Below are 11203 nucleotides of genomic sequence, written 5' to 3'. Positions count from 1 at the left end.
TATTGGACCTACAGGGTCACACCATAAAAGAGAATGATTTAATGGTGGAGGAATTAATTAATAATGGCTGATAATTATTTATTTATGAAATAAATAATTAATTGGCAAATTTAATAATTGATTAAATGAGATTTAATTGATTATAAATTAATTAAGAAAAGTTCTTAATATTATTAATTAAAGGATTTAATTTTTGGAAATTAAATCAAGAGAGAGAATTATTTCTAAAGTGTTTAGAAAAAGGATTAATGATTAAAAGGTGTTTTAATTATTAATGAGAATAATAAATGGGATAATAATAATAATATTTATGGGAAAATTTCAGCTGAAAATTTTGCCTATAAATACACTATTATAGACCCTAATTTTATTCTAACCCACATCAAACCCGAAAATCCAAAAAGTTTGGAAAACCCAATTCTCTCCACCTCCTTCCTCCTCCTTAACATCGTTTTCTTGGTGTATACTGGTGGAGTGCTTCACACTTGAGGAGCAACTGCTAAGGATCTCTGATCGTTGTCTCCGAATTATTTTAAAAGGTTAGATTCGATCCCTCAAATTTTTATTCATGATCTGTATGCTTTTATTTGGATTTTGTATGTGTAAAAGTGTTTTGCCATGCCCCCGCTACGTTAAAAATCCAACAATGGTATCAGAGCATAGGTTGTATGCATATAGATCTGTGGTAAAAATTTCAGAATTTTATGTGCTTGTATGAATTAATTATGATTTTTACAAGTTATATCATGGATTAATTTTGTCTGATGATAAATCGTTTCTCAGAATAATTTTGAATGTTGATCTGGGTTCTACAAGTGTTGTAGATCGTCTGGGTATTTTTTTTCATAATTTTAGGATGTATAGATTTTTTATTATGAATTTTTGAAGTTGTTTCAATTAAATTCTTAATTAAATAAAGATATATAAATAATTATATATATATATGAATTGTATGTATGTATATATCTGTCATCTACTTGATGTACTGCTGCTGTGAGTTGCACGGAGAAAGACAGACACGGTACAGAGGTGTCAGGCGCGCAAACCGAGGAAACAGGCGGCTGCTAAACAAAAAAATATATATATATATAGGGGTGTAACGCATTCCGGGAATGCGTTACACACCTGTGGCGCATTCACGGAATGCGTTACACCCTTGTAACGCAGTACCGGAATGCGTTACAGTGCTTGTAACGCGTTCCTGTAATGCGTTACAGCCCGTCTGTTGATTTTAAAATTGATTTTCTGGGAGTTTCGTAACTCCGTTTTAGGCGTGCAATATACCGTTGGATTCGTTTTTCCGAGACGGATCTAATGGAGTGATCAATTTTAGTTTATATAAAAGTTTTGAACTATTTATATTTCCATGAAGTGTTTTAAAGCTGTTTTTGACTGTTTTAATTGCTTTTAAATGCTTCATGTGATACATAGAGATGTATAATGCTTAGACTAATGTGCTAGATGATATAACATGCCTACCTTGATGTTTATTCATGTTGATATATGTGATATATGCTTAGTTTATCATGCGATGATAGATTTAGGTGAACTTAAATGAACATAAGGCGTTTGTTAGACAACCTAGTATAGTGAAATTGTTTTATAACCGTAATAACAATATTATGAATACAATCATGAGATTCTTGTGTTTGTGAAACATGTAATTGAATATGAATTTTCGATATGAGAGAAAGGATGATTCTGTCAACAACAGATTTCTATCTGTAAGAAAGGGTTATTAAGTGACGCCTCTTGACAATGCTCCACCCGATCTGGGAATCATCTGATTATTGATTATTGATTTAAAATATTTAATTTAAAAGGAAGAATCTCTTTATAATATGATTATGATTGTAACGTAATATAATCCCTCTAAAATTAAATAATATCAAGTAGTAATTGGCCAATGATACAATGGGCTTGTGTCGGTCATAGCCTTCCAACATGATAGAAAGTAGTTCTTATTTTTGAATCATTGTCGGTTCGTGCTATAGCCGAGGGCTTTGATTTCGAAATAAGAAATACTTGTCTATTACATAGAGATGTGTACATTGAATAAGAATCTAAAGGTCGGTACGTGCTACAGCCATGGGCCTTTGGGGACTGATTCAACTGTACGGAATGTTGGGTTAGACTTGACTTAGAATATTGAGTTTGTCATGCTACAGCCGAGACTCAATTATTCAAGAGGCTAAAGTTTGATTAGGGAATAACATGAGATATAATTGACAAGAGTTGTCTGCCTATTGAACATTACATGGCGGTTCGTGTTACAGCCGGGGTCGTGTAATGGAATGTAGGATCCCTATTCCCACTAGTATTATGAATGCTTAATTTTTCACGTAGGGGTTGAATAAATTAGATAAACTAGTGGGAGCCACTTATGAATAAAGACCCGATTCATATAGTGTTTTAAAATGAAATCGAATATTTGCTAAGTGTTGTTATGTGTTTATCATTTACAGATTTACTTTGTACGTTATGTCTTCTGCACTATCACTCAGGAGCATACTGGATGCTCACAAATTGACTGGTCCTAATTATGCTGACTAGCTTCGAAACTTGAGAATTGTTCTCAGGATTGAGAAGCTGGAATACATGATTGACTCACCTAAGCCTACTGAACCTGCTAGTGATGCACATAATGATGAACATGTTGTGTATCGTAAGTGGATAGATGATGAAAATGTTGCTCAATGCATCATGCTAGCTTCCATGAACATTGAGCTACAGAAGCAACATGAGCATATGGATGCTCACACTATCCTCGTACATCTACAAGAGTTGTATGATGTGGCAGGGAGGACAGCTCGATATGAGATATCGAAGGAGCTGTTCGGCTGTAGGTTGTCTGAGGGATCATCTATGAATGACCATGTACTTAAGATGATCAATTTGATTGAACGTCTTGGACAACTTGGTTATGCCATGGATGGGGAGCTGGGCCAAGACTTGGTCTTGCAATCGCTTCTGAGTTCGTTCTCGCAGTTTGTTGTGAACTTTCACATGAATAAGTTGGATGTCAGCCTGCCTGAACTCCACAACATGTTGAAGACTGCGGAATCGAATTTTCCCTTAAGAAGAGTTATGTTCTTCTAATTGGTGAAGGTTCCAATCCTAAGAAAAGGAAGAGGAACCCTTCCAAGAAGAAGAAAGTAGGTGAGAAAATGCCGGTTCCACCAAAAGCTGAAGACCCCAAGAGCAAAGTTGTTTGCTTTCACTGTAACAAGGCGGGGCACTGGAAGAGGAACTACAAGGTTTACCTTGCAGAATTGAAGAAGAAGAAGGGTAGTGAGACTACCGCTTCTGATTCAGGTATGTTCATGATAGAAGTGAATATGTCATTAAATCAAATTTCTACTTGGGTATTAGATACCGCCTGTGGTTCTCAAATCTGCAATTTGTTGCAGGGACCAAGGAGAAGTAGGACTCTTGAGTAAGAGGAGGTGATTCTACTGATGGGAAATGGAGCAAGAGTTGCTGCTGAAGATGTAGAATCATTTCATTTACATATTCCTACGGGCAAGACTATTGTTTGAAATAATTGTTATTTTGTTCCCTCGATTGTGAGGAATATTATTCCCATGTTAGACTTGGCTGGATTTTCATTTATTATTGAGAATAATGAATGTTCTATTCTTAGAGATAATATTCTTTATGGACGTGGTGCTTTAAATAATGGTCTGTATATATATGTGACATAATTTGCTTCAGATTGAACAAACTAATAAAAGAAAAGGGATGATGAAAATCTCACTTCATTGTGGCACTGCAGTCTCCATTTAGTGGACATGGAGAGAGGGCTGCAGATTTGCTATGAATGGTACACACAGATGTATGTGGACCAATGTCTACGCAAGCCATGGGTGGATTTTCATACTTCATTACTTTTATATATGATAGATCTAGAATCGGATATGTGTTTGATGAAACACAAGTCTGAGGCCTTTGAAAAGTTCAAAGAATATAAGTATGAAGTGGAGAAACAACCAAACATAGTATTATAACTCTTCGATCAGATCGAGGTGGTGAATACTTTAATGGAGTGTTTCTAGATTATCTCTAAGTAAATGGTATAGTCTCCCACTGGACTCCTCCAGATTGGTATCTGAAAGGAGAAATCGAACTTTGTTAGACATAGTTCGGTCCATGATGAGCTATGCAAATCTTCCAGTATTCCTATGGGGTTATGCATTGGAAACCTCAGCATATTTACTGAATAAGGTGCCTTCCAAATCTGTTCCTCAAACTCCGTATGAGATATGGAAATAAAGGAAACCGAGTCTTAAACGCGTTAAGATTTGGGGATGTCCAGCTTATGTCAAGTAAGTTGACCCAGATAAGCTGGAATATCGATCCGTAAAATGTAGTTTTGTGGGATATCCTAAAGAGACTTTAGGGTATTACTTTTACACCGATCATCGGGTGTTTGTCTCCAGACATGCTACCTTCTTGGAAAAGGAGTTTATCCTTGAAGGAAACAGTGGGAGCAAAATTAAACTTGATGAAGTTCAAGAAGCACAAACTACTACGGATCAAGTGGAAACACCTGTTCTGACTGAACAACCTTTTGTGGAATAGCCCATTCATAGATCAGGGAGAGTGTCTCGCCAACCTGAGAGGTATTATGGCCTTGTCATTGAGAATGACAATGAGTTGTCGATCATTGATGATGACGACCCTGTGACCTGTAATGAGGCTATGAGTAGTGTTGACTCAGAGAAATGGCATAGTGCCATGAAATCCGGAAAGAAATCTATGTATACGGGATACAAAAGAATGATTAGAGCAGATGGCCAGGTGGAGACCTTTAAGGCCAGGCTTGTGGTAAAAGAATTCGAACAAAGGCAATGGATTGACTTTGATGAAACCTTTTACCTGTAGCCCTGTTAAAATCAGTTCGGATTTTGCTTGCGAATGCTGCTTACTACGACTATGAGATCTGGCAATTAGCCAGATGGTTTTCTTTCCAAGAGAAATGAAAACCTAGTGTGTAAGCTGCTGCGAACCATATGTGGTTTAAAGCAGGCTTCTCGAAAGATGGAACATTCATTTTGATGAGAAAATCAAAGAGTTTGATTTTATCAAAAACGTAGATGAACCATGCGTCTACAAAAGGTTTAGTGGGAGCGCGATAACATTTCTTGTGTTGTATTGAAATAGAGTTGACACACATAACAACATAGCAGACCCACTCACAAAGCTACTTTATGAAAGTCACTTTGATCGTCATAAAGATAAGATGGGTATTAGATACCAGAGTGATTGGCTTTAGTACAAGTGGGAGATTGAAAGGAATATGTCCTAAGTCCAATCATGTATTAGGATTTAGGAATAACTTCCTGTGTAATCTGTTTTGATTTCATTGATTTTAATAAAGGACTTGTTTTGTTTTTATTACGGGCTCTATCTATTTAAGTGTTTAAATAAGATATACCATAGTTTAAAGTAAAGCTTTTTATGGATTATGATGAGATCATAATAGTGAGACCTAAAAAGATGATAACTCTAAACTTAAATAGTTCCTGGTCATAGGATTACTAACTGGTAATTAATAATCCATAAAGATCGGTACATACTATGTTTGCTTCATTATGAAGGATGTCTGTTCTCATAGACATTTGTGTGGTGACACTATAGCTAGTATGTAGGTGCTTATTATAGAATAAGTTCACTGAACATGACTCGCACAGCTGAACAACTGATGGAGTTCACTCACGTGTCAGCAGTTGTTCACATAGTGATAGTTGTACAAGTATCCTTAGACTTGAGGTCATCATAGTAATCTTGTGTACACTGAACTATGCTTTGGTTTAGTTTTTAGTCTTCAGGGACAATTATTAGGGCTCTTCTGGGTATAGGAATTTGTACACGAAGATAGTGTATGATCAATAAAGGATCTACCCCTTCCAGTGAAGGAAGCGAATGTTCAAGGCTGATCCACTTATGCTAGTTCAGGAATCTCTGGCCAGAGTAAATGAAATTAGAAAGGAGTTTCTAATTTGCATAGAACTACGCATAGTAAATGGTAAGCAAGTGATTGAATTAGATAGGCTTGACATGAGATCCATGCCTTGTATTTAATCGGGACATTGTAGGGTAGAAGGAGTTTATTGTACGGTAACTATTCACTGACAGGTTCTTGGTATTCTAAGCAGTGAATTCATATTATCCGGATAGTCGCGATATGTTGAGAAGCATCACTCACGATGTAGAATAAATGTGATTAATTAATTAATCATATTTAATAAATTAGAGAATTTATATAAATAATGATAAAATAGTTTTATTATTATTTATTTCTACTACCGGCTTAATATTGAACCTACAGGGTCACACCATAAAAAGAGAATGATTTAATGGTGGAGGAATGAATTAATAATGGCTAATAATTATTTATTTATGAAATAAATAATTAATTGGCAAATTTAGTAATTGATTAAATGAGATTTAATTGATTAAAATTAATTAAGAAAAGTTCTTAATATTATTAATTAAAGGATTTAATTTTTGGAAATTAAATCAAGAGAGAGAATTATTTCTAAAGTGTTTAGAAAAAGGATTAATGATTAAAAGGTGTTTTAATTATTAATGAGAATAATAAATGGGATAATAATAATAATATTTATGAGAAAATTTCAGCTGAAAATTTTGCCTATAAATACACTATTATAGACCCTAATTTTATTCTAACCCACATCAAACCCGAAAACCCAAAAAGTTTGGAAAACCCAATTCTCTCCACCTCCTTCCTCCTCCTTAACATCGTTTTCTTGGTGGATACCGATGGAGTGCTTCACACTTGAGGAGTAACTGCTAAGGATCTCTGATCGTTGTCTCCGAATTATTTTAAAAGGTTAGATTCGATCCCTCGAATTTTTATTCATGATCTGTATGCTTTTATTTGGATTTTGTATGTGTAAAAGTGTTTTGCCATGCCCCCGCTGCGTTAAAAATCCAACACAGATGTATGTGGACCAATGTCTACGCAATCCATGGGTGGATTTTCGTACTTCATTACTTTCATAGATGATAGATCTAGATTCGGATATGTGTATTTGATGAAACACAAGTCTGAAGCCTTTGAAAAGTTCAAAGAATATAAACATGAAGTGGAGAAACAAACCAAACACAGTATTATAACTCTTTCATCAGATCGAGGTGGTGAATACTTGAATGGAGAGTTTCTAGATTATCTCAAAGAAAATGGTATAGTCTCCCAGTGGACTCCTCCATATACTCCACAGTTAAATGGGGTATCTGAAAGGAGAAATCGAACTTTGTTAGACACGGTTCGGTCCATGATGAGCTATGCGAATCTTCCAGTATTCCTATAGGGTTATGCATTGGAAACCTCAGCATATTTACTGAATACGGTGCCTTCCAAATCTGTTCCTCAAACACCATATGAGATATGGAAAGAAAGGAAACCGAGTCTTAAACACGTTAAGATTTGGGGATGTCCAGCTTATGTCAAGAAAGTTGACCCATATAAGCTGGAATCTCGATCCGTAAAATGTAATTTTGTGGGATATCCTAAAGAGACTTTGGGGTATTACTTTTACACCGATCATCGGGTGTTTGTCTCCAGACATGCTACCTTCTTGGAAAAGGAGTTTATCCTTGAAGGAAACAGTGGGAGCAAAATTGAACTTGATGAAGTTCAAGAAGCACAAACTACTACGGATCAAGTGAAAACACATGTTCAGACTGAACAACCTTATGTGGAACAACCCATTCGTAGGACAGGGAGAGTGTCTCGCCAACCTGAGAGGTATTATGGCCTTGTCATTAAGAATGACAATGAGTTGTCAATCATTGATGATGACGACCCTGTGACCTATAATGAGGCTATGAGTAGTGTTGACTCAGAGAAATGGCATAGTGCCATGAAATCCAAAATGGAATCTATGTACACCAACCAAGTATGGACTCTGGTTGAGGCGCCTGAAGGTGTTAAGCCTATTGGGTGCAAGTGGGTATACAAAAGAAAGATTGGAGCAGATGGCCAGGTGGAGACCTATAAGGCCAGGCTCGTGGCAAAAGGATTCAAACAAAGGCAAGGGATTGACTTTGATGAAACTTTTTCGCCTGTAGCCCTGTTAAAATCAATTCGGATTTTGCTTGCGATTGCTGCTTACTACGACTATGAGATCTGGCAAATGGACGTGAAAATGGCCTTCCTCAATGGGGAACTTGAGGAGGAAGTGTATATGACACAACCAGAGGGTTTTCTTTCCAAGGGAAATGAACACCTAGTGTGTAAGCTGCTGCGAACCATATATGATTTAAGGCAAGCTTCTCGTAGATGGAACATCGGTTTTGATGAGACAATCAAAGAGTTTGGTTTTATCAAAAACATAGATGAACCATGTGTCTACAAAAAAGTTAGTGGGAGCGCGGTAACATTTCTTGTATTGTATGTGGATGACATACTTCTTATAGGAAATGATATACCGATGCTACAATCAGTCAAAGTATGGCTATCAAAGAACTTCACCATGAAGGACTTGGGAGAAGCATCCTATGTTCTCGGTATGAAGATCTATAGAGATAGATCTAGAAGAATGATAGGTCTTACCCAGGGTACATACATCCAGAAAGTGCTTAAAAGGTTTAGCATGGAAAACTCCAAAAGTTGTAATAACCCCAAAATTTTGAACTTTTTGTAACCCTTATGAATAGTGTTTTAGCTGAATGAGAAAACTTTACATGCCACACTATGTAGGGGTTCTGTTATGGATATTCTGAGATTTTATTAGTACTCTATATGGTATATAAGTGTATGTAAAGATCGTCAGAATCCAATTCCGAACACTTTGATTTTTCCCGGAAATCCACTAGATACGGAAAGAATTAAGTATAAGGTAACAGGATAAAAAAGATTTAAATTAAAGGATTATAAGAGAGGATCATAAAAGGATTATAATGTATTGAGAAAGGTTAAGGAAACCCAAGTAATAAGATCCCGGGTATGATCCCTCAAACGATAAACGAAAACGAAAGTTAAGCGAACCGTATAACAGATCAGCGGTCATTAGGCAAACAATAAGGAAGTTAATCAAAGAGATTAGAGGGGATGATGTCATCCAACCAATGAGAAGAGGACAAAGAGGGGAGGATGACATCACATGATGACATAAGCATGACATAGGGAGGAAGGAGATGTGGTTGGTTTATAACCACACAAAGTCAAGGTTAGAAAGGTAATTACCCAAAAATAAATCAAAAACAACCAACAAAAGAATCAAATCAAAGCAAAAACACAAAAATCTCTCTTTCTTCCAAGCTTGCTCTCGGCTTTTCTTCTTTTTCAAAGAAGAAATTTCCAAAAATCAAGTTCCAAGCATTGTTAAATCACAAGGTAATTATCTAAGGTTCCTTGTACATAGATATGGATATCCTATAAGTTTAAGCTCCTAATTCCTTCACAATATCTTCCAATAAATCAAGGAAGAAGATGGTGAATAGTAACCTTCAAGAAATAACTTTAGTTTTCTTGAATTTTTATGAAAGTTTAAGGTTATACAAGCAAGGATCAAGGTTCTTTAGGCATTCAAAGCTCTTGTGTTGTGTTAAGAAGCTTCAAGGAAGGTATAATCTCTTAACCAAGCTTTGTTATTGAATGTTAAGATCATAATATGAGTATTCTAGTTCATGAGAGGCTTGACGGTTGTGTATGTAGAGATTAGTTGGTTTTGGGATGTTTTTGGAGTTATAAATCTTGGTTGTTGATTAATGAACTTAAGTGTAGTTTAAATTCATGATAAAGAATAGTATAAATTGTTAATGTTGAGTTGTTGGGGCTGTTATGATAAAGTATGGATGGAGTTTTGATTGGGTTGTGATTGTGGGTTGATTGTGAGATGATTTGGAGTGGTTTAAAATTGGGTAATCGCGTAAACATAGCCGTCGTAATGCCCGATTTACCGTAGACTGTTTTTATTCTTAACATCAGAACCCTTGAAATCACTGCTAGGTTTTGACCATTGCCATTTTTAGATAGTTCATGTTACGAGCTTCGTTTTGATATGTGGTTCGTTGGATTCCGATGAACGGTTTAGGAGAAACGGCCATTTTAAGTAACGACGTTTCGCGAACGAACCCTTACCCCTCTCCTTACTTTGAAACATAGGTTAAAGACCTTAAAGGACTAATTGAAGTATGAAACATTTATGTAAGGTGTAATAGGCAGTTGGTAAGACACTCGCGAAGGAATCGCCTTAAAACTCGTAATGGTTAAATTATTAAAAATGGTGGAGCCGAGGGTACTCGAGTGACTTAAGAGAATTAGTAAGCGCAAAGCGAGCGTTAGAGTCTAAGTTGGTTAATGTATAGATTTACAAGTGAATTTGGTTTAATTCCAACTTGTTGTTTATAGGTTACCAGACTCGTCCCGAGCCATTGTAACCCCCAGTCGCTCAGGCAAGTTTTCTACCCGTATAACTGTTGTTGTGATGTATATCTGTATATGCATGATCTTGCGATAAATGCATATTTGTTATTAGCAAATTCTTGCGATATATTGTAGCATGTGATATGGTATATATGCATGCCTGTTTCATATTCTTGAATTATATATCTGTTGGTTAAAATGCTTATAGTTGCATAATACTTATGCTAGAGATAAGCGGTATTTGAGTTACCCTTAGTATAGGGGATAAAAAGGTGAACATATTTCTAAACCGGGAGTCGATGTTCCCGAGTATAATATATATATTTTATATATATATGGTTATAGTTTTCAAAACTATTAATCGAATAAGTTTTATTCGATAACTTTATTTTATTTATTGAATATTATTTCGAATATTCATTCGAGGGCTTATGACTCAGCTTATTTATTTATTGAATATTATTTCGAATATTCATTCGAGGGCTTATGACTCAGCTTATTTATTTATTGAATATTATTTCGAATATTCATTCGAGGGCTTATGACTCAGCTTATTTATTTATTGAATATTATTTCGAATATTCATTCGAGGGCTTATGACTCAGCTTATTTATTTATTGAATATTATTTTGAATATTCATTTGAGGATGTATGACTCCTTTATTTATTTAATGAATATTATTTATAATATTCATTCGAGGTATTATGACTCCGCGTATTATTTAATATTCTTCATTTTATTAAAGAATAATGTTCGATAATCAAACTTATTTTTTTATTATTCAAATAAAGATAGTACTTTCATAT

The sequence above is a fragment of the Apium graveolens genome, chromosome 11 (assembly GCF_009905375.1).
Source record: "Apium graveolens cultivar Ventura chromosome 11, ASM990537v1, whole genome shotgun sequence".
NCBI lineage: Eukaryota > Viridiplantae > Streptophyta > Magnoliopsida > Apiales > Apiaceae > Apium > Apium graveolens.
This window is presented reverse-complemented; position numbering follows the sequence as displayed.